We start from the raw sequence: 27135 nt of genomic DNA, 5'->3' as shown, positions 1-27135 counted from the left end.
TTATAACTTTTGGTTATAATACATTAGCCCGCCTCATTTTATTAGATAGAGAACCATTTTTAAATGATATCGCTTACTGTTTAATTCCAATATCAAAATATATTACTTAAATTGGGCGGTCGATGAAGGTATAATTTACGAATATCGATCACATAGCTCTCTGACAACTATAAAAAATTTGGTTGTAGATTCGATGCTTAGTTTAGTGTGTGTGTGCTAATTTAGCCACACTGAAGAGTTGACGCACTGACGAGTTGTATTACAGCGAAACCGTCGGTCTGACGATGACTATAATATAATAATAAATACGAAATCTGCATTAATGAAAATATCATATTTAAGCGCATTTTCCGACCGGGCATACCTGGCGATCTGCTTATATATATATATATATATATATATATATATATATATATATATATATATATATATATATATATATATATATATATATATATATATATATATATAAGCAAGCTTCCCGGAGTAAAAATGTTTAAATATGATATTTTCCTTAATGCATATTTCGTATTTATTATTATATTATAATGGACCCGATATGTAGTATTGATTTAAAAAGTAAAGAACAAAACAAAAAACAAAAAAAAACAACAACAAAAAACACTCGTATGCAAGCATTGAGAATCGAAATCAAAACATTTAGCCTACGATTTACTTTTGCTTTGACGTTTATGCCCGATCTATCAAGACATGTTTGCTGCACGGCTAAAAAGTAAAACATTAAGCAATAACTATTACGTTACGCATGCATATTCATAATGCTGTTGTTCGACTTTCACCTGGCAAATTTCATTTTTTTATTTGCTCACTTTTACACCGATTTTCCAGGCTAAACCCCATTTTAAAGTTTTGCATAGGTTCAAATACCTTATATATTAAGTTTGATGTTGTAGACCAAAAACTGGCAGAGGAGTTTGGTAGGCAAAACTTTTTAAACAAATATATATAGGCATACGTATATATATATATATATATAAATATATATATATATATATATATATATATATATATATATATATATATATATATATAAAGCTGGCATTTACTGTAACGTTTTACGTAAATATTACGCAAGTATAAATCATGTAGAATATCTACATGAATTACATTACACGTAATAGTTAAGTAAAGATGATTACCCCATCAGGAAACCGAAAATCTAATAGGGAATTATGAAAATGCATGGTTAAAATATGCAAATTAGCTAGGTCTTTTGCAGATGAATGCAATTCACCGACCAATATATATCAGAGTTGTATTGTTTAAAATAAATAGAAAAACGGTTTTTATTATGAATATCAATACACAAAAACCACACACACACACACGCACGCACACACACACACACACACACACACATATATATATATATATATATATATATATATATATATATATATATATATATATATATATGTATGTATATAATCGTGTGTGTGTGTGTGTGCGCGCGTCAGAACGCGTTATAAGCAAGTTTATGACACGTGGCCTACATAATATCAACCGTCGGTTGACTAGCTTTTCATAAAACTTTCTCTGTGAGCTAAACAAAATGAAATATTACACTTGCGTACAAATAAATTAAACACCTCATTGTATGGATACATTTTATGGATTACGTTTTGCAATGGTTCCTGCTATCTATCTGCCTACTCATCTATCTCTTTATTACAACTTGTACATGTCATTTCTTTTTTAGTGCATGCTGCCAGAAACGTGTTTGGTCTTCTAAACACTCCTCTTTTTTTCATTTTATGCAGAAATATAAAGGACATAAAAATGCATAAACAAATACAATCTGTACGTTGCGAAGGTACTTTGGAGTTCACTTATTTTTACTGTCTCATTTTCTCATAATCAGACAATACGTCTTTTATTTATTATGTAGATTACATCCTTTTTAAAAGATATTTATTATATTTCACACATGTTCATCTAATATCATTGATTAAAGCATATCTTTTTATATCTATCGTACGTAGCTCAGTCAGTCACGCTTTCGTTTGAAATAGCATTCTCATCGTAGATTGAATGGACATATGTTCTTTTACATGCGACAATGCATCTCGGAAAGGTGTTTTGTCAGTCAAACCTTTTGTCCCATTTATAGCATTTTCTTCTGTATCATGCAGTTTTACAGTATAATTTCGTTAGCCTATGATGATAACTTTTAAACTATCAGTATTGTTTGGCCAGTGTTCAGTTTTATATCGCACGGGTGTAGCTCTACCACGTTTAAATTTTTTGCATCAGACGGGCTTAAACTTTAAATAACATTTCGTACATCTGTCACGTTTAGACTGTAGATTATATTTCGTACATCTGCCAATTTAAATTATATATCGGACATTCATCACGTTTAAACATTAAATAATATTATGTACATCTGTTATGTTTAAACATTAAATAATTTTTGTACATATTTCACGTTAAACTTAAACTTATATTTTGTACATTTGTAAAGTTTAAACTTTAAATTATGTTTTGTACAAGTATGAGGCTTTAATCTAAAAAAATATTCCCTAAAACTCTCAAGCTTATATTTGAAATATTATCTCCTACATCCGTGAGGATTAAATTAGAAATGTAATTTCATACATCTGCCAGGCTTACATTTTTATTAATATTGAGTAATCTCTCAAGCTTGAAATTTATTTCGTACAGCGTCCAGAACGGAATTTGAAATAGTATTTCATGTATCTATAAGGTTTAAATTTCATGTACTATCTCGTACATCTCATGCGCTAATATTTAAAATAATATTTCATATATTTGTTGCGCTTTAATTTAATATAATATTTTATTAGGTTTGTTGCACTTGAATTTGAAATGATATTTCGTACATCTGTTGCGCTTTACTTTATAATAATATTTTGTACATCTATTGCTCTTTAATTTTAAATAATGTTTCATACATCTGTTGCGCTTTAATTTTAAATAATATTTCATATATCTGTTGTTATCTAATTTAAAATAATATTTTGTACATCTGTTGCACTCGAATTTGAAATTGTATTTTATGTATTAGTCACGTTTGAAACTTAAATAGTATGCAATACATCTATCATATTTAAAATTGAAATAGAATTTCGTACATTTGTAAATAGCATTACACATGCTCATGCTGCAACTGGAAATATTACTTTGTAGATTTATCACGTGAATGTTAGAAATAGTAGTTCGCCTACCTGTTATACTTAAATTCGGACTGTGCACGTATCACGCTTAAGTTTGGAACAGAAGTTTTTGCATCTGTCACACTTATATGTGAAATAGTGTTTTGTATATTTACACGCGTAAGCTTTAAGTAGGAATTATTATATTAACATGCTTAAGCTTGAAATAGGATTTTGTACATTTAGATGCTTAAGTTTGAAAGAGCATTTTGTACAGTTAGCTGTCATATTTGCTATTTAATTGGCAATTTACACATCTGTCGCACTGGAGTATGGAATAACATTCTGTGCATCTGTCGCGCTTAAAATTAATATAGCATCAATTCACCGTTAAACACGCTTCTTAAGAAACTGCGTTCCTGTTTAAATCCTAATATATATTTCGTAACGATTCACGGTGTTATACAATAAGAATTTCCTAAATCACTTCATAATTTGTTACAAAATGTCGCACGCGACAATTGCAAGATTCTTATCAAAATTACTGGTTGTTCTATTTCCGTCTATAAATGAATGACCTGTGGCGATGATTCTGAGATAAGAATTCTAATTGTATTTGACATTATTGTCGTAAGTGCGATGATTATACTTGTCGCTATTGTATTTGATACCTGAACCCAGCATTAAAGACGGAGAAAGTAAAGGAAATAATATATAATATATCGCAAGCCATTGGACGTGAGACGAACGAAGCTAATCACGGTGAGCGATCGGTAAAAACTCAGTTCAAAACTTTCATTCAGAAATCGAACGAGTGTAAAGCATATTAAAATATTATTATTATTATTATTATTATTATTATTATTATTATTATTATTATTATTATTATTATTAGTTCCCAAAATAAGTAATAAAATTGAGATTTTTACATCTAAAAGCCTAGGGTTGCATACTGACTTATTTGTAAGTCTATAAATAGTTCGAGACCTTTCTTAGTTAACGACCACGTTCATTTCGCAATTAGAAATACGATCCTAATAAATAATTAGTTACTTACCAATTCAATACATAACTCTACTATTTATGATGTTCTGATTCTATTGTTAACTTGGCATCAACTTATTTTCCTTTGTGTTAATGATTTATATGGAAACAAAGCATGTATCGTTTCTTAATCCATTGTACACAATTTGAAGTTAGTTGTGTCTGAATTCTTGACAAATATGAAAATGATTATCTGCAACCACGATATATTTTTTAATTATAAAAAATTATAAAATAAAAACAAAATTTATAATAATTTTAGGCTGTAACTAAGACATATCAAATTCAAAGACCACATTCTGAGAACTGAGCTAACAAATGGGAGAGCCGATTCAACTGCGTCTGAACCCAGCATCTAACTTCCAACGCCGACCAAAACGAAAGAGATGTATTTATGCTTCATCCTCTCCTTTAACAAATAACAAAACGATATCTTTTCAAAACTTAAGGGAAATTCACACATCTATCATCATGTATGACACACTATGTTGGAGATAAATACGTGCAACTAAAACTTATTGAAATCTCTTCAATATTGTTTTCATTATTTATTTTACTACATAGATCTCCTTTCTATAAACTGCATTGTCGTTGCCCTCAAACACAATATTTCATGTATATATATATATATATATATATATATATATATATATATATATATATAAAAGAGATTAGAACAATAGTCCAAAGAGCCGAGTGTATTTCAATGTAACAGTGAAATCACTAGTTTCATTAAAATAGAGGAAAGAAAAAAAAACAATCTACCGATCAATTACAAACCAACCCACCATATAATAATCCAGCACCAGACCCAAGGGAAAATAATTACAATAAGCAAAAGGCAATATATTTTGGTTCCACATCTGACCTAATAAAACATAGAATTTCAATGCACAAACATTCTTTTAAAAATAACTCTCTGTCAAACCAAACTACTCTATCCAACTATATTTGGCAACTAAAAAAAATAACAATATTTTTTCAACTTTAAATGGCGAGTAATTGAGTTTTGCAAACCGTATAAACCAGGAGATTAATTCTGTGCACTATGTACAAAAGAGACCCTAAAAATTTTAAAATATGAAGATATAAAAAATACAACCACCCTATTAAATTCAAGACAGGAACTAATATTCACATGTAGCCATAAACGTTGGTTTAAATTTGATAAATATAAACCACCTTAAATCATTAAAAATTACTTATTAGTAAAAATAGATATAATTTTTTTTTTAATAATTAAGTTAGACTAATTATCCCCCTTCCGCCCTTTTATTAAAGAAAATATGACTAATTATCCCCCTTGCATTATGCAATTATACAAACAACATTCGAAATATAAACCGTGGCGTCTTTAAATCAAAAGTACGCTAACGGAAATAATTTATTGCACGGGCGTCCCCCTTTTAAAATTCATCATTCAATAAGGTGAAAAGCTATAGCAAACATCACATATGAGTATTTTAACCACAGTTCCTGATTTCAAAAGGCGATAAACTAAAAGGTAAATTTTTGTACCTATATTTTTATGTATATATCTGTATATCTATGTATATGTATGTATGTGTCTATTTTTTCATATATATGCTTGTATATATCTGTAATGTTGTACTTAAAGCAAATTTATAATTTAAATTCAAATTTATATTTTACTCTATTTCTTTTCTATCTATAACCCATATTAATTTTCTTATCAATTTTAAATCCAGACCGTTTATTTCAATTTTTTTCAGATACATCTGCATTACTTTTAATGCTAGGTTTATTTATGGTGTCTTTTAGATTTAATAAAAACCCTTTTAAATTTGCTGACGAGGAGACCTTGTTTATCAAAAAACTATATGTAATAATTATTGTCCGTAACTTGATGTCTACCACAATAAAAACACGGTTTTCCGAAACGATCGTACAGGTAATTGATTTTGTTGTTGTTCCTTCTTGTAAAACTGATTTTTAATTTAATTATAATTTGATTTTTAAATTTTAAATTATCAATCACATTACTTAATATATATATATATATATATATATATATATATATATATCTGTGTAAATATTTCCTTTTTATATATACCAATCCTTATTTCAGAAACTCAATTTAATTACAGAGCATATAATGAATACATGACATACGTCTATATTCCAAATTTTATTATGTTGCCCATCGTACCATTTATTCCTTTAATTCAGCTGACCTTTTTTTTACACAGGAATCACCAATTATCAAAGACAAGAGGCCACTCAAGGACAAGGGTTAAAGAGTGTACAGTAGAAATTGGACAATATAGTAATCATTAGTAATGAACATTCGGTAAATTTGATAACTTATATGGAACGGCTTATCAGAACTTATTTACGTCAGACTTGAAGACAACCATATTGTAGTCAGCCGGGAAGCAGGAAAACGGAAGACAATTCCACAGGCGTGCAGTTCTAAGAAAGAAGATTTGTTCATGGAATCTACGTTTAGGTTTAGGTACAGATAAAGAGTGGGGGGATAGTGTTTTCAGCTAGACAAGTGTTTCTTGCGAAAGTTTGACGAGGGGGCACTATAGACTGAAGCTCAGTCGAACACTTTCCATGAAAATAACGATACATCAGAGACAAACTCGCAATATCTCTGTGAGATAGTGGCTGCAGGGAAGAGAAAAGGGCATCTCCTACGAGGCTACGAAGTCTATTTTGAACTCTATCAAGGCAGGACAAGTCCTTTCTAGCAGCTCCTACCCAGATGTGGCAACAGTATTCCATCCTTGGACGTACCTGGCTCTTATATAGATAAAGAATTGCATCAGCAGTGAGATATCTACCGGATCGATAGAAAGATCCCACCATTTTTCCAGCGGCCTTGGCAACAGATTTGATGTACGTGTTCCATTTAAGATCAGGAGTAATGGTCAAGCCCAGAAGCTTGTCAAAACTTGAGGCCCCCTGACACTCCTTGACAGTATATGATTCGTAGCATCATATAATTCATTTAATTACTATATTAATTAATGAATCTATTTTGGCCTTAACTCATCAGAAGAAATAGCAACTATCAATCAACCAAACAGAAATAAAATGGCGTAATGTAAGAATACATACATACATATATATATATATATATATATATATATATATATATATATATATATATATATATATATATATATGCTCTTTGTGTAGACAAATTGAGCTTAGGTATTTGGACAGTGTCAAAACACGGTTAATTAACTGCCAGCATAGCAGCAACCAAACAGCGCAATGGTTAGAAGCTCCGGCTGTCGGGTTTCGATCCTGGCTTGAGGTAGTTGCTTGTCCAATCGCACTGATGAGCTGTGAAACAACGAAACAGTGCTATATGTCGATGACTATATATATATATATATATATATATGTATATATGTATATGTATATATATATATATATATATGGTGTGTGTTTGTATGTGTGTGCGTCTTTCTCCAAAACCTCTGGCCTTAATAGGAGGGGATGCTGAAACTTCCTGCTATAATTTCAAATGAGCTGAAATAACAGTAAAGAGAGACATGATTTCAAATATTTCATATGTTATATCTTCCTTCTTTTGGAAATAGGATACGATTATTAAATAATCCCTATACACTGTGAAATTTACTTTATGTATAAAAACCAAAAATGGGGGATCTAATATATGAGAAATATTAGGAATCAAGTCATCACTGGCTGTTATTTCAGGTCATTTGATATCATCGCAGCAAGTTTTAGTGTTTTCGGGAAATATCAGATATTTTGTAATTCATATGCAAAACTAGAAAACAAATGATTATGTTTGAAACATTTTATGGCTGTAAAACGTGCCAAAATAGGCTATGGATCATGGATGATCCCTTTAAAGTGCGAGCTTTACGTACTGGTACATGTCACATAGTCCACTACACTATTCAGATCATTAGCTTTCCAACAAACCATCATTTGTTTAATACTGATAAATAGTCGCCTAGATTTCGAACTTATAAAATTTCTCAAAAAGTGGTATATCTATATATCTCTATCTACATCTATCCCTCTCTCTCTCTCTCTTTCTCTCTCTCTCTCTCTCTCTCTCTATATATATATATATATATATATATATATATAGAGAGAGAGAGAGAGAGAGAGAGAGATAAACACTAACACAAACAACACTCATTATCCCCTCCAAAATTCCTCTGCAATCATTGACCCGCCGTTTGTTCATCACAATGAACAAAATTCAAACTATTAGCCCAACAAATCGGCAAATTAATATTAATTTCAGACCTCGCGCTGTAAATAAATTACATACATATATCGGCGCTACTTCAACATTAATTAAGAAAAGAATAGCAAACCACACTTCTTCTTTAAACAAACAAAATTCTAAAATAACCAAGGAACTTCTCTAACCACTTTAATTAAAAAAAACTTAATTCTAATAATCCCCCCTTCTCAATCAAATGGGCTATCCTAAAACATGTTAAGTCTTATACTCCAGGCGTAAACTCATAACGCCTCTGCACAACCGAAGTTATAACTATAATTACTTCCCCTCAAAGTAGTAATATAATAAACTCTAAAAACGAACTGATCTCCTACTGCAAACATAAGTCCAAATTTAATTATGGTAAATTTGAAATTATATCGCTATTAAATTAACCTTTCATATATATATATATATATATATATATATATATATATATTTAAAATTATCGTTTTTTTCTAATACTTTCTTAACATTTTATATAACTTTTAAATTTTCGTTGTAATTCTTTATTTCTTCTTTTTTTGGCCGGTTTTACATCTGCAATCTCCGTTTTAGTGTTTGAATATTCCTATCAATCAAATATATCCATCTACCTACACATTTATATTCTGCATGTATGTTTACTTATATTTTACGATGTGCATTTACTTACATACTTACTTGCCTTATTCCGGAATTTGCAGATACCGGCCATCCTCTCCCCTTAAATTTTTTAAAACTTTTTATTTATTTATTAACTCATCTATTTACTCATATGTATGTATATGTATGCGTGTGTATATGTGGGTGTTTGTGCTGTGTATATATATATATGTATGTATATGGGGAATTGTATGTATTCATATATATGTATGTATATACATGCGTATGTATTAAACTTATCTTTCTTCTTAATTCATTTGCCTCCTTTAACTCCTGCTGATAATTTAATTCTGAAGAAATAGCTTGTACATTTCAGTTGACCCCTTTTTTGCTTGAAATTTTGCGCCTTTTAAAAGTCAACTTGTCTGGGTCATTTTGAAATTGGCTTTTCTAATCTAAAATTAACACCATTCAATTGTTTCTTCTCAACTTATTTTTCTTAAATTAGCCCACCTTGACAGCCGTGTTTTAAATTTCTTCCATTTCTTTTTTCTACGTACATCTACTCTTTCTTTTAATAAGATTATTTGAACTCATTCCCTTTTCCTTGTATCCATTTGAGAATCATTCTACGGAGTTCTGCCTTTTGAATTATTTGGGCCATCTTCCAATTACGCGATTCCCTTGGATTTAACTGTGGAAATGGAAATTAAACCAACGTTTTTGGATTCTGGATTTTTGGATTTTACCGTTATTGGATATTTTACCCAGCACCAGACTATCCATTCACGTGAAATCACCTTTTTCTTTACCCTATTCCCTCTGCTTTACTATTTGTTACCAAGTAAGATCTATAACTTACTTGTAGTTTCATTAAATACTTTTGCAAGCAAAATTCGATCCTGCATTTTGCTAATTCCTACACTCTGATGAGAAGGCAAGTATTTCTTCGAAACTCCGCGGATTAAGGACTATCCACTTATTTCATGTTCCCTCTTTAAAATTAAATATTTTTCATCTCTTTTTCAAAGTTTTTGTTAACATCTTTTATTAACTACTTGTTCTTATATATCTATAATATAAAGCTGAATGTGTGTGTGTGTGTGTGTGTGTGTGTGTGTCTGGTCACGAATAGGCTCCTATATGGTTAACTATTTTAAAAAACTGATTACATATAACAATAGAAGATATATCGAAACACAGGAATGGGTATGTTTGGTCCTGCAGAACGGTGGTTTATTAAAATTGTGGGGTTTGCGTTCGCGCCTGGTTCACAAAGTATGGAAATAAAAAAATTAAAAATTAAAAAATCGTTTAAAAGTGTTTTTGATATAGATGTACATAAGAATACTTTGATAAGTATGTTTTAAATTAAATAGGGATGGTATAATAAAATTGTAGGGTCTGCGTTCGCGCCTGGTCTCCATGGAATGGAAATAGTCACAAACTTTAATAAAGAATTTTCATATCTGCGTAAGTATACTTTGATAATTATGTTTCAGTTTGAAGAAATATGGTATAATAAAATTATGGGGTGTTCGCTCGCACCTGACCTCCATAGAATGGAAATATGTCACAAAGTTTACCAAGGTTTTTTAATATAGATCCATATAATATTATGATAAGTGTTTCAGTGTATGGTATAATAAATTATAGGGTTTAACTATTTTATTTTTACTTTCATCATGTTTTGCTTTGGTTTTGATACCCCCGAATTCGATGCTATCTCTTTACCACCCTTCCTTTTCATAACCTATCCTACTTTAATAAATCAGAGTCCATTTTCTGCAGGCTGTTTTGAACCTAGTCAACGACGGGTACTTTTACTAGTATATATATATATATATATATATATATATATATATATATATATATATATATATATATATATATATATACGCGTCGCCAAATTGAATATTGCAAGTCTTATATCTTTGGTTTAATGGGACGAAACTACATAAAAATTTGCAGACTTTTTAAAAAATTATTATACTATTCTTTTACGACAATCGCTAAAACCAAAACTTTATATTTTAAAACCCAGTAAAATATGCCCAATTTTGCCTATATTTGTATATATAGTATCCAGGCAGGCCAGCTTCAGCCTTGCTGCTTTGTGGTGAATGTGAGTTTTTTGCATTATTGTTTCCCCTGTAGCCTTGCCAGTCGACTAATATATAGTTTTCTTTATTTAATACTGTGAATTCGTATTTATTTTATTTATTTATATTTTCGATTTTTTTATCAGGTTCTTATAGTAACAATACGTGCAGACATGTCAATCGAGCAGTCTACATAATTCAATTAATTATTTGAAATGAATTTATATGTATTATTTATATATATTATATTATATTTATTTATAGTCTATTTATATAGGATTATTTTTATATAGATATGTGTGCATATATATACATATAATAGATTTTGTTTAAATATTATTATTTTTTTATCTTTATCTTTTCTTGTTTTTTCTATTTTTGTCTTTGTTTTATGTTCATTAATTTGTTATATTATCTTTCGTTTTTCTATTCTTTTTCTTATCTGTTTTATCTATTAGTTACAGGGTTACCATTTTTGTTTAATATTAAGCATTTTTAATAATACGATGCGTTACTAATTTTGGATAGTATTTTGGGCGGATTTTATTTTAAGGTTTTAGTTCATTAATTTATTTATAATATATTTATTCCTATTTATTATCTTTTAGTTATATCAAATGTATTTCGATTGTATAGTTTATTAATATGCTTTTTTTTAATTTACATTTACCTTTTCCAATTTAGCTTTTTTTGTATATGCATATATGATACGTTTTTATTTAATTAATTTTATATGCACACATATGTACACATACATATATATTTTTTTATTCTTATTTTTTGATATTTGCCTATATACTTTCCATAATATAATAGAATGTAGTACTGTGTTAATCAGAAACACACAAAGATATGGAGGCGGTTGCTAGTGATAGCCACTGTTTGCTCAGTAAAATTGCGTGCACTGGTCACTGTCAACCAATTTCCAACCCCTGTCCCATCGCCGCAATGTTACATCCCTATACTTGTTGTACAAATACTTTAATGGAATGAATTTGTAACATATGTTCCACCTCGACGTAAATACTCTCGACTAACCTGACAATCCGTAAAATCTCACTTTTTACTGTAGAAGTCTGCTTGATAATGGAAAAGCATTTGCTCTAAGAGTTTCTTCCTTCGACCTGACAGACTTTGGAATTGTCTCTCTGTTTTTCTTTTTATTGCTTTACTGTACTAACATACATAAATTTTAATGAATAACCATCTCGCTGCTTAACGCCCTACCGAGTGTCCTTGTATGCATGGTTCCAAATAGTAGCCTCCTACACTCAAGTAGCAATACGCCTTGTTTACGGCGAACGAGAGTAAAAATAAACGTTTTAAAATGATATAAGAATTGTTTTAGATTTCCTATTTAAATCAAGTAACGAAAATAAATCACGGTGGTCAGTTACATTGTTTTCGGTGAAAAACCTTAAGCCATTAGCTTGACGAGTAACAATAACGAACTCAACACATGGATTTCCTGCAATTCAATTCAAAAGATCCTTCTTATATAAATAGCCGAGTCAATCTTTGGCTTTTCTATAAAATATCTACCTCCTATTTCTCCAACTTTGTTTATTTTTTCTTCAACACTCTGCGTTTTATTTTTAATTTTTATGCTTCGACAAAAGCTACCTCGTAGACTGTTAATGCCAGAATGATGGACATTAAAAATGAATTAGTTAACTTCCTGTCCAAAATAATTAGAGTCGCGGTCTAGAACGCCTTATCTCTCCAACCCTGCCTTGCACAGCCCTCCTCACTGTACCAAGTTTCGATGTTACCTTCGCCCAGAGCTTTTCTTATTTTAATCGCAGGTGTCGGTGATGGCACACTCATTCAATTGTTATGGATGAGAAGACCGGAGAGAGAGAGAAAGAGAGAGAGAGAAAGAAAGAGAGAGAGAGAGAGAGAGAGAGAGAGAAAAGAATGAAATAAGGAAAAAGCAAGAATGAAAAGGCAGGGCGCCTTGCTAAAAGAAAAATACGAAATATAAAGGAAGAAATCACAAAAACGTAAAATAGGTAAAAGAAAATACTATTCTGACAAAGGTCTGTCACTCTGATTGCCCCTACTTACGTACGACGCAAGGTCAAATCTTATGTAGGATGATATCCAACTAAGCAAAAGGCAACTTTTATTTTTGATACATCAATATATGTATCAAAAATAAAAGTTGCCTTAGTCAAGATGGATTTATATATATATATATAATTATTTTTTTTTTACTATAATAATTATTAAATACCTACAGACACTAGTGTTTCATCCTTTCGGGAATCTTCAATGCAAGGTGTCACGATTAATACCAGTCGAATGATTCGAACCCCGCATCACGAGACATCTCTGGCTCAACTTAGCGAAGACCTAATCCATTCGGCTACCATTAACCGCGTGAAATAACGTCGAATTTAAATATTTTAATTATAAATGTTCATTTACGTCAGTCAGAGAGGGATATAATCGTTATACGATGATCTATGCATAAGAGTTGCCTGTCTAGACACACTGATGAGCTGTGAAACAGCGAAACAGTACTGTATGTGGATGACTATATATTATATATATATATATATATATATATATAGTCATCCACATAGTCATTCACATACAGTACTGTTTCGCAGCTCATTAGTGCGTCTAGACAGGCAACTGCCTCAAGTCAGGATTGAGCCCCGACCGCCTACATGACAGTCAAGGCTTCTCACCATTACGCTATACGGCTGATGCTGTGTGGGTAATGAATTAACGATATTTTGACATCGTCCAAGTGACTCCGCTCGATTTGTTTACACAAAGAACGTCGCTTAATACGCTAATGGCAGTTTGTATATCACTTCCGAATATGCTTAACCCAAGATAGGGAGCATTATAATCATCTACATACATGCATATATATATATATATATATATATATATATATATATATATATATATATATATATATATTACTCTTTTATATATTTTTTAATTACAATAGAAAAATTCGAGCATGAAAAGTAATATGGTTAAGCTTAACATGGAAAATTAAAGGACTAGTTGTTAAAACTGTAATAAATTTACAACTTAAAATATTGCACCATTAAGAATTTATTATATAATATAAATTGAATTAAAAAAAAATCATGTTTAAGTTTACCCATATTACTTTTCATGCTCGTATTATTCTATTGTAATCCATGATTTTTCAAGGCTTCCAGTAAATTCACTCGTTCTTTGTTTAATTTCAGTCTTATTTTTTTGCCCCCATAAACATAATATACACATATGTAATAAAAATATACGGCAGTCGTCTGCTTTCAATAAATCCCCCGCCCAATTATCTGTCGTTCATTCTTTTAATCTTTATGTTTCACGCGTTACTTCTCTTTTCACGAGAGCGGTGAATTGGTAGCAACAGTAGTCGTGAATCGACGTGCTTGCTATGGAAACCATTCATAAAAGACGTGGCTCACCTCCTTATTTTTATTTACGATTTGGAGCACCAGTAAATACATCATAACTTTTGTTTTACTGAACGATAATTGAAAAACAACGGTAATGTTTGAATGACATGTATCTCCGTATTTCTTATCTACTTTTTCCACGACACCGCTTCCTATATTTTTCACTCTTTTCTACCGTCCCTCTCTTTTTCTCTTCTTTCCTTTTTTTTTTTAATGATCGCCGTATTTTTTTTTACAATCTCCATTATCAATTTTCGTTTTGGTTTTGATTATAGCTGATGGCATTCTAACCAGTTTTTTTAAAAATCATAACTATCTATTGGGTATAATACATGCATATATATATATATATATATATAGCAATTTATAAAATATATATGGCGATTAAGCTACACTGAATATTCGGCGTTTCATCCACTCTAGGATTCCTCGGGCTTATGCGCGAATTCTGTGGTTGTTTATCGTTTTTATATGGTCCTCTTCTCTGGAGGATTTAGTTAGCCAATCAGCTTTCTAGTATCCACCGCGCCCCTTCCTATCAGCCAATGGGCATGCATTTTATCGGACAAAGGATCTGTTTTAAAACTAGGTTAGTGTTTTTTTTTTAATTTTTTATTGTTAGTTTATATATAAAAATATATATATGTGTACATACATATATACACACATATATACATAAATATATATAATTATTTTTTTACTATGATAATGAAATATATATATATATATATATATATATATATATATATATATATATATATATATATCTTATATGTTGCCCTCCGATCCACGTGCAAGAGCATGTAACGGATTGTAAATAAAATTTTTTTGAAATATGAATGTATATTGCGCATGGGAGGTAGGACACTTAACATATACTTGCGCCGGACAATTTCTGTTTTCCTTTCCATTTTTAACCTTTAGCCTTATTTTTACCGGCTAAAGACAACATGATAGAAAACGTAAAAATTAAGTGATGATATGTATATATGTATGTATGTATGTATGTATGTATGTATGTATGACTAAAACTTTTATGAGTGAGTGCTGCTTCTCAGAACTCACAAGTATAGCTGTAATATATCTGGTTTCATCGCTAATTTAGCAAACGTATGACAAGACTTTCAAAGATGTATAATGTGGTTCGCTACAAACAAAACCAAATAGTGGCAAGTTCCCCTGTCATATCTATGGACGATTTTGCAAGAGTGCAGCTGGTTTGAACAGCCATCTACGTGGGCATGGACGCTTTCCATTAGTCTGCAAAGCTTCTGTCAAGAAGTATCAATCATATATATATATATATATATATATATATATATATATATATATATATATATATATATATATATGCGTATGCGGAAACGCAACAGGTTTGTTCGACTTACTCCTGTAATATAGCTACTTTTACCGGTTACAAACAAATCGGATTTGTTCCACAGGTCCAACTTCCTTATATACAAAGTTTTAAGTCCGGTAACCAAAAATTGACAGAGATATTTGTAGAGACCGTTCTGCATACAACCTGTGACAATGTATAATCATGCAATGAGAAACCATAAGAAAATAGAAAATTAATTAATGAACGTTCGTTTTCCAAAGCAATATGACAGCTAACTTTTGTGAAGTCGTTCGCATATCTATGCTTGAGTATATTAAGTGCATGTTTTAATAAAATTTAAATATTATGTTGACAAGAAAGTTATTGCAGTTTTAAACTTTTTAATACAGATGAACATATCTCGGCTCAAACAAAAATTTATTGATCGAAATAAGCACTATCAGAATCAACAGAATTTTGTCAATGCAAAATATGTGTATTCATGCCAGTAATGTAAAAATCTTGCGTTCTGGTGGCGATGAAGTTGCTGAAGGCGTTTTGATATCGCTTAGGTTTTTTAGGCATTTCTCAAGCAGAAAGTTGTCGCGATGCTTGAAAAAGTGGGAGTTGGTGGGTAAGAGGTCTGTAAATTATGGCATATGACGTAGAGTTTCGTAGATAAATTCGTTCAACTTTTGCAGGATCGGTTTAGCAACGTGCGGTCGGGCATTATCGTGGAGAATAATTGGGCTTTTTCTGTTGACTAATGCTGAGTGTTGTTGCCAAAGTTTCTCTTCATCCATTTGTTGGCAGTACTTCTCTGTCATAATTGTTTAAAAAACTGTAATAGATAAAACCAGTTTCAGACGACTAAACAGTCAGTGTGACCTTCTTTTGGTGCAACTCTGGTTCGGGAAGGGTCCTATATCTTTGTCGACTCCTAAACACTTAGCTGAGTGTCGGTGATTGTCGTAATGAGCCCACTTTTCATCGCAAGTCACAACCCGGTCGAGCAACGAATCGTTTTTATTGCGATAAAAGGGAAAATGACACTTCATAATGGCATTTCGTTTTGTTGTCATTCAATTCGTAAGAAACCAATTTATCAAGTGTTTTTACCGTTCTAATCTCTCTCAAGTAGTTGTATATGTTACGTCTAATTCAGAAGCAAGTTCTCGAACAGTTGCGCGTGGATTGGCTTCCAATAAGACTCTGAATTGATTGTTGTCACCATCCGATGGTCGAACACTACACTCCTCATCTAAAAAAAAAAAACTGTTATCGCCGCTATGAAATTTCTTAAACCACCATTGTACTGTGTGTTCAGTAGTGGTTTTGGGCATTTCGTGAGCTGTTTTAGCAGAGTTTCGGCCTAGCTTGAATTGAAATTAGAAAATTGTTCAAATTTGCTTTTTCCATCTTGTATTCAACGTTCTGAAGAGAAGACATTATTGTCTCAAAACGATTAGATACAGCAGAATACGCTCGTAAAAATGATATATAAAGTAAAGCTATTATAATGAAAACCTATTTGAAAAAAACATCATTTGAAACCAAAATTAAAAATTCCGCAAAAACTTTCTTCTCAACTTAATTGAAAAAGTAGACTTTAATATCAATGCCAGTGCCGCAAAAAACTCAACTTTATAAGTGTGTGTATATATATGTATGTATTTAAAAATATGTATTAATGAATTAATATATATGTGTGTATATATATATGTATATATATATGTGTATATATATATGTGTGTGTGTGTGTGTGTGTGTGTGTGTGTGTGTGTGTGTGTGTGTGTGTGTGTGTGTGTTTTATTTTCTATTGCCGTTTTATCTGTTTGGTCACATATCTTTCGGATGTTGGACCATGTTTACGATCCAACAGCCTCGTCAGACCTTACAGAAAAAACATATATTAGAAAAGTTTTCCCAAATTAAAATCCATTAGCCAGTGGCAATGTAAATATATCAATAAAAATCAAGCTAGGAAGACGCACTCAAATATTAAAAAGCATGATTAACATTTCTGTAATCAAGCAATTATATATACTTGCAAAAACCAAAACAAGGAAAACGATTATATCATATTTATATTTTATCGAATGTTACAATTGTTTCGACATCAATAAGACAATTTTAAACTTCATATTGGTCCAAAATTTTCGAGGTTGGCATTTTAGCCGACGTGTTGAAAGAAATATAAGGTTAATATGTATCTGAACATGTTTTACTCTTGTTATTAATGGTATTCCACAGTGTGGTCCGTCTCATCGTGTTTTGATAAATCCTCTTCTGGTGTTTATGAAATTTTGGGTTCCCTATTTTCGTATTTCTGTTTTAACTTACGATGAAAATTGTTAAAATTGAACTATCTTGAAACCGGACATGATTCTGAATTAATGAGATCTTTAGTTCATGAATTTAATTTATTATTTTTTCTGTTTTATTTGTTTCTCAATTTCAAGTAATTTGGTTAGATTTCACAATTAATTCCTGTTCCAAACTCTCCTGGAAAAAAGGTTTCGTATCTTGTGTTTTTCCCGTAGTACATATCGATTTTAATTTTAACATAGGAAGTCTATTACCCTTACAAATCTACTGCAATGTAATTGGTTTCTGTACAATAAAATAAATAAAATGAGATAAAAATAAAATAAGATAAAATAAAATAAGATAAAATAAAATAAGATAAAATAGAATAAATAAATTTATATTCCCTACTAGTAGCTTAGGATTTTGAATATTGGTATTTATTATTGTGATCTTTTATTTACACTTCAGAGAAATAATCGGTAAAATGCGTTTCAAGGGGGATAACACTGAATATTTTTATTCAACGATATTTTGCGTTTTGATTATCTTATTCACAAAATTTACAATTTATTGTATTATACGTCACACTGAGTTGTTGATTTTGTTCCACTGATTTTATATTTTACTAGCTTATGTCTTTAGATACTCATTTAACTGTTTATATTTCTGATCCCTGTGCAATTCCTTCCGCTAGGCGTTACCCGTCCTTTGTTTCTACAGTTACGTTTCGATTTCCCTTAGAATTCTCTTTCTTTAGGATTGCGTTGTTACTTAAAATGTGTTTCAAAGGATTATTTTAATTACGATGGAGGAAATCTTCCGTTCATGCTAGTTAATTTAAGATTCCGGAATTTTTAGTGGATTTGTCGTTTTCATTATTAATCCCCGAGGCCCATTTGAGTAAGTCCTGTTAAAGGACGGTAACTGCGGATTTCTAATTTTTCTTGTTCCTTAAAATTGTTGCAATATTATATTCGTCTATAATTATTTGTTTCTTCTCATCATTTGGTTTTATGGGAGCAATAAAAGATAAAACCACATCTACTCTTATAGATTGAATCGCCATTCATTTTACAATATTATCCACTCCTAGCAACTAGCCTTTTTTACAGTTTTTACCGAGGGTTGATCTTAATTTTCATTACTAAAAGGTTTAAGTTATTACTAACCTTCATTTTTTTATGTAGCCGTTTAATTTATCTTAATTTAAGTTTCACCTTTCGAGTTTTCATTGTTAAATTTGCGTGGTGCTTCAATTTTTTTTACTGAAGGTGTTTAGTGATGATACCTATTTTGAGTTCATTCTACCCAGGTTTTACTTGCAAGAGTAGGAATTTATTTCTATGGAAACAATTTTGTATAGCATTCGGTTATTTGTTTAAATTTTCTTCTTTAGAATTCACTTTGTAATATGCTTCAATTAATTATAACCTACAACTTTTCGATTTAGTAGGTTGGAATCTCCTATCCTTATACACTATTTACCATTTTATTTCGAATTCTTTATTATTTCTATGTAGTTCTCTGATCCAATCACCTAATGCGGATGATTTCTTCTTTTTGTTTTTAATAATTATTTTTGTTCTAATCTCATTATTGTTTCTAGTATTACAAGATTCGTTCTCAGGTCTGATTTAAATGACGCTACATGCGACCGAGATATATATATATATATATATATATATATATATATATATATATATATATATATATATATATATATATATATATAGATAGATAGATAGATAGATAGATAGATAGATATTCCAACATTTCAGCCCGGCGTTGCTCAGGTGTTTGGAGGTGTATGTTGAGCAAAAAAAAAAAAAAAAAAAAAAAAAAGCGGTCAATTTTTTTAAACGTTGACCCCTATTATGACCCCTTAACATTTATTGTTTTGGGCTCAATCAAATTATTAAGTTAGTTCCATGTCCAAGGAACCTATATCTAAAATGCCAAGTGTTTAGACCAAAAATTATCGGAGACGTTTGGTAGAGTTCTCAAAGGTCAAATCGTTGAACTTTGACTCCTTAACAGCCAAATTTCTGGCCGAAAAACGATCACATAGATTTTCCAAAATTTCAGTACCCTGTATATGAAATTTCGAGTCTGTAGACTTAAAATTGACAGAGTTATTGCGTAGCGAAATGTACACACACACACACACACGCACACACACACACACACACACACACACACACACACAAACACGTGCACTTTTATATATATACTAGTATTTACGCCCGGTGTTGCCCGGATGTTTGGTGATGTATGCTGAGCAAAAACAAAACAAAAACCGGTCAATTTTTTAAACTTTGACCCCTATTATGACCCCTTAACATTTATTGTTTTGGGCTCAAATCAAGTTATTAAGTTAGATCCATGTGCAAGGAACCTATATCCAAAATTTCAAGTGTTTAGACCCAAAATTGTCGGAGGTAGAGTTCTCAAAGGTCAAATCGTTAAACAGCCAAATTTCTGGCCGAAAACCGATCACAAAGATTTTCCCAAATCTTAGTACCCTGTACATCAAATTTCCAGTCTGTAGACTTAAAATTGACAGAGTTATTCCGTAGGGAAATGCACACACACACACACACAAACACACACACACACACACGTTCACTTTTATACATATATATATATATATATATGTGTGTTTGTGTGGGTTTTTGTGTGTCCCCTTGCCAAACAATCATAAAAACACTCGTCTAGTTTTTAACCAGTGTCAACAATTTCCCCCATTCTTTACCTGTGTCTTATCTAAACGCAGTTCCATGATCAAAGTTATTTTCCTAGAATTACCCGATTTTGGAACACTGTTCCACTGATCTACTTTCCAGCTTACTACAGCATGCTCCTTTTCATGTCCAGTGTAAACAAGTTCTTGGTAAGCTGCACCCTTCAATAATTAAATGATATCCAATTTCTACAACTAACGATCACAACGCTGTTGCCTCACTAGCTACCGTAAGCTTTATCGTCAAGCGACTTTCGGGCCTTGGTAGTATTGACTCCTTTGTAAATAAAAATACAGATTAAAGTAGAAAGAAGAGAAAAGACGAATTATCTATGAGTGCTTACCCGAATATTAACAATCTGAATTAAATATATTAGTTATTTCTGAATTAAATATATTAGTTATTTATTATTTCATTAAATATATTTAATTATTTATTATTTATCATATATATATGCGTGTGTGCGTGTGTTTTTCTTCCTTTTGTTTTAATTTTTTATCATTCTGGTTTTCCTGGGAATGGGGAATTCTACCGGATGTCAAACATTCTCACATTAGTTTAGTTACTCCAACCGAAAGATCTTTTTAAGATCCTTACCGTCCCTTTAAGTGTTATTGTTTGTGTGTGTGCGTGTGTGTTATAAAAGATCAGGACACTATCAGTCTTATTAGTTTTAAATCCAAATCAAATCTAGCACATAGGTTTAAACTAGGCACCGCCAAAAATGGCCGCAAAATCAAGTTGTTGTTGTTTTTTAAAACTAAATTACATTTATTAAAATCCATTATTTCTGAGTACCTTTTTTTTTTCCAGAAAGATAAAACTCCGAATTTAATCATATAGAAAACAGAATAATGTAAAACTTTTTCTACTATTTTTAATTAAATTTTAAATGTTAAATTTTCCCAAAAAGTTTATAATTGACATTTTTTGTCTTGCACAAAAAACGTACTTAAATATTTAAAAAAAAAAAAGGTTTTTGAAATAATTAATTTATTTATTTATTGTCTAACTAAGATTTAGGATGATTTTATAAGAGAATATGCAAAAATATTATAATATAAGTACCTGAATTTCAACTAATTCCACTTATTCATATAGGTAACTAGATATTTCGCGTCAATGTAGAGTCTAGATCGACTCTGTTTACGTTTGCGTTTTATAAGAAGAAAACTATGGAAGACCAAACAGGCCAAAAAAACTTATTTTTCAGTGATGAAAATTTCAATGTATTATTAAGCTGAGGCTGGCCAGTACCAGATGGGTGACCATTTGTATGAGTTTGGTTTTTAATGTGTATGTGTGTGGGGGCCAGGCTCCCCAAAATGGGGGGGGGGGGCAATTTAAAGCAGAATAAAAAAAAAACTATTTCAGCGCGTTCTGTCCACCGTAGTCGAAAGGCGGCAAACGTTTTCAAACGGGATCGAAAAAAATGATGCTATTTTTAACACAAAGGGCACAATATTTATCGAATTTTTTTTTGTATCGATTTTTCAAAGCATGCCCTGTTTAATAATGGTCATGCATTATTCGGCTCGCTAAAAAGAAATTGTTAATTTATTTATCAAAAATTTTAAAATGGCTTTTTTCGTATAAATATTAAAAAAATTTTTTTTTTGTTTTGCTTGACTTAAATTAATTATTTTACTTAACATATTCATCGAATTTCACACTTCAAAACTCAAAAGCGGGATAATTAAGCACAATCGAAGTTCTGATATTCAGACGTCAAAATAAGGTATGCAAACAATTTTTTTTAATCTATAATTCTATCCCTTACAACAACACAATATGTTTTGTTCAGTTTCAGATGATTATTTTAAGCATATTTGTTCCCACTTCAAAACAAGGGGGGGTTGTAAGCAAAAAATATATATACATAAATATTGTTTATGAAAAATAAGTACACTGTTATAAAGTTCATTCTTCTCCTAATAATCGCTGAAAATTTCGTATTGATCGGATAATTATCTGATTTTTGGTAGATTTTTAAAAAGACGGTCCGTCAAAAAGTACTGACCTGCCCCCCCCCCGTTTTGGCGGTGCCTAGTTTAAACAGAAGTTGAAGAGACTCTGACACAGGCGACCAGGTATTCCCCTGCCTTTGTCTAGATTTGAAACCGATGGCACCGATGTAGTTTTAATCTTCTGTAATATATATGAATAAATACTATGCTTTCATTTAGAGATGATGATTTTGAAATCGAGCACTCTACTAGAATTTTCGGCCATTACCTTCACACACACACACACACAAACACACACACACATATATATATATATATATAGTAAAAAATAAAAAAATAAAAAATGAAATTGAAAAATGAAATAGCGAGATTAAATGAAAAGACGATTAAAAGACGATTAAAATCGCGTTAAATCACTAAAATACTCAAAAGCACTTGAGCTTCCCCTCCGTTTCATTTTGAGTCTGGTTAATTGTTGGTTTATTAATGTGGATGATCAATGCCTCAAAGATTGGAAGGCGCACCCATTATGGAAAAATTCTTTTTTTCACTAAAAGAAAAAAAACTTTCGGAAACTGGTCCGAAAAAGAGAAAAGGAGGATTACAAGAAAAACAAGCAAGAGTTGTCTGTGCTATTTAATGAAACATGCATAAAAGAAAAAATGCTGCCCAAATATACTAATATACTAATATATATATATATATATATATATGTGTGTGTGTGTGTGTGTGTGTGTGTGTGTGTGTGTGTATATAATGGCGTATTGATTGTGTTTTACTTTTAGCCAATAGCACACAAGTGACTATTTAGTTCCTCATGAGTTATTTCATGACAGCTATGAGCAGAATCATAAAAACAACATTTTGCTTTAAGAGTGTCAATAATACAATCGACCTTCCACCAAGTGCACGAAAATTATAGAGCGGGGAGCGATCACAAAAAGAGTTTCTTGTTAGGATTAGCAAGGGTTCCGTCCGTGCCTAATCAGAAAGATACATTTAATTGAGCTCCAAAGAAAACGAACCATTGGTCATTCAGAGAAACCGACTTACTGACCCCAAAGAGAATACACCCTCCCACTGCAAGTTGCGCCCCCTTTAAGACGGCCGTGAGCTATTTTTATGCTTACATGTCGACGCTGACTTTAAGAAAAGCGTGCTATAAATGTAAGTGTTGTCTTCGCGGGGAAAAGGGGCGTTCGGTCAGGCCATGTGCCGAGTACGCGGAAAAACCTATTCATCTATGAACGCGAGGGAAGTTTGGATATTTAAACACCGGTGCTTGGTCATCTGTTATGCGGTCGGCCTTGTTGATTCAACGGCGACTAAACAGGAACCTCCTTGTTTGATAAGCGAGCAAAGAGCGAAACGGATGGCCACGTGGATTGCTTTTGATTTGGTTGCAGGTCATTGGAACGTTTAATAGAGAACGCTTAAAGCATTCAGAAATCTTTGGTTCCGTTTTCCTTCTTAAAACGCTGACCGGCGTGAAAAATGCTATGATTATCATTTCAAAAGGCAAAAATTAACATTTAACTCGTATTATTTTTGTTGTTGTTCTAACTCCAACAAACATTTTCTCATAACTTTTTTGTGTTTGTTTCTCTCGCTTTTCTCTGTCTATTTATCGCACTTCTTTGCTCCATGTCTGTCTGTCTCACTTTCCTCTTCTATGCGTGTATATTTATTATAATACATCCGCATTTCAGGTGTGTATTTGTGTGCGATGACGTCATACATATATACATTATACGTTATATATGACTACACCGATGAAGACTGAAGGATCGTTCGAAAATTATGTACTTATAAGAAAAGTTTTTAAATTTTTTCATAATATTATTTTGTATTCCTGCACGTCACCAATTGAAAACGAATAAAGAAAAGTTATAAGCTTTTATACTTTTCGTATTCTTTTTTATTCATATATATATATATATATATATATATATATATATATATATATATATGATGTCACGTGTGACGTCATAGCTTATATATATATATATATATATATATATATATATATATATAATTCCACAGCTAAACAACGTCGCAGCCTACAAGAGCCATAACAGCCAACGAACCGAAAGTCCAAAACTTGAGTTTCGCCCTCATTTGGGCTCATCAACTAGACATATCCGAATCCGGGAGCCGAGCTTCATGCATGCGAGGCAAGCACTCTACCAACTTAGCAAAACGCTCCCACTCAAGAAATTATCAAATAGGTCCATTTCACAGTCGGATTTCGCCGCGGTTTGCTTGATTTCTGTTAGTTAATATATTTTTCATTTTTTTTTTTAAATAATTTTTTAACATGGCTTCTGGGGTTTAATTACATGTTCAATTTGATCCAAATAATGTTTTCCTATGATGTATAGTTAATTATTTGAAAATACCTTAAATACAAGATATTAGATTTTGGATTAAAAAATTGAATTAACCACTTATTTAATAAAATCTTATAAGATTTATCACAAAGAAAATATATATTACATGTGAAAAATAGAAGTTTCGTTAATATAATATATTGTAAAAGAATGCGCATACATTTATGTTTATTAATAAAAACATGTGCAATCACTTTTTTACACACTGTGTGTATATATATATACATACGTATATATATATATATATACATATGTATACGTATATATGTGTGTATGTGTGTCATAATTGCGTAGAATACAAAATTCATAACATAATTATATAACCATGCCGTAAAAGTCCAATGTAAACAAATAATTATGTTGCAGAATTAAATAAAATATTTATATTTCCTAAGCACGAGGAATCACTCTATCACTTTGTTACAAGTTATATAAATACAAATTTTACTTTAATTATATATATATATATATATATATATATATATATATGTGTGTGTGTGTGTGCTAATATATATGTCCGTGTGCGTGTGTACATATATATATGTTTGTGGGTGTATCTGTATATAATTAAATATTATTTGTGTTTATATATAAATAGTTTTATAAACAGTGTTTCATGTGCATATAATATTAATTAAAAAACATTTGTTTAATAAATATTGGAGAAGGATTCGAAATAGTCAACTCATCATTATACTGGCTTCTATAATTTAACATGCTTTTGTCTTGTCTTGGGTTATTTATGTGTCACATGGAACAAAATTCATGAGTTTTATTCTACAAACAATTTCATAAAGAACTTAGCTTCAAATGTCATTCTTTACGATGAGAGCCAGCTATCGTTGAACATACGCTGTAGTAGCCCTGCATTTATTGAAGGCGTCGCCAATTTTATCAAGAACAACAAGGGTAGCAGAGAAACATTTACTCATAATAATTCAAGGCATGTTTCTTTATTATCTGCTTGTAGAACTTGCTTCTACCGTTACAAAATTATTCATTTATTGCTTAAAGAGGAAAAAATACACTTTTTCTACTTGGAAAACGTCGTCGTTCTGCCAAGTATCAATAATTACTGTTGGTCAGTTTTCAGCAACTGAGTAGAGATCGACCGCTCTTCTGCTTCTCACGAGTAAGTTGTTTGAATATCTCACAGTATTAATGCTAGAGTCCCTCAGCGGTCCGTGCTGGGCTCAACTCTATTCCTGATCTACATCAATGATATCTCAAATCACATCCTAAGATCATTCGTAGAGAGTTATGCTGCCGATACTATGATCTATGGCAACGCTTCAAAAAGTATTAAACGACCAAGTTTTCTCTGATTCTCTCCTCTGATCTTCAACACATTGTGCGATGGGGAAAGAGGTGGTTGGTTAATTTTAATGCATCTAAAACGAAGCTTCTATCTTTACATCATCAACCCTCTGGCATCAATTAAAATGAATGGCTCTCGTCTTGGGGAGGCCCATGTTTTGACAAGTTTATGGGTCTCATCTTTACTTCTGATCCGACATGAAACACGGACATAAATCTGTTGCCAATACTGCTGGATAAATGATGAGTTCGTTCTACCGGTCCAGTAGATATCTCACTGCTGATGCAATTCTCTATAAGAGTCAAGTACGTCTAAAAATGGAGTACTGCCACATCTGGGCAGGAGCTGCTGGAAAGATTCACCTTGCCTGTACAAAGTTCAAAATAAACTTACTAGCCTAGTGGAGGTGAGGAGGCTTTTCCTCTTTCCCTTCAACCTTTTTTCTCACAGAAGAAATTATGCGAGTTTGTCTCTGCTTTATTGCTATTTTCATGTCAAGAGCTCGTCTGAATTCCAATCTGTGCCCCCCCCCCATTGCCTGAC

Source organism: Euprymna scolopes, chromosome 5, assembly GCF_053919585.1.
Source record: "Euprymna scolopes isolate OS-2025 chromosome 5, ASM5391958v1, whole genome shotgun sequence".
In the NCBI taxonomy this organism is placed as follows: Eukaryota; Metazoa; Mollusca; class Cephalopoda; order Sepiida; family Sepiolidae; genus Euprymna; species Euprymna scolopes.
The sequence above is the reverse complement of the archived record's forward strand: the minus strand, read 5'-3'. Positions refer to the sequence as shown.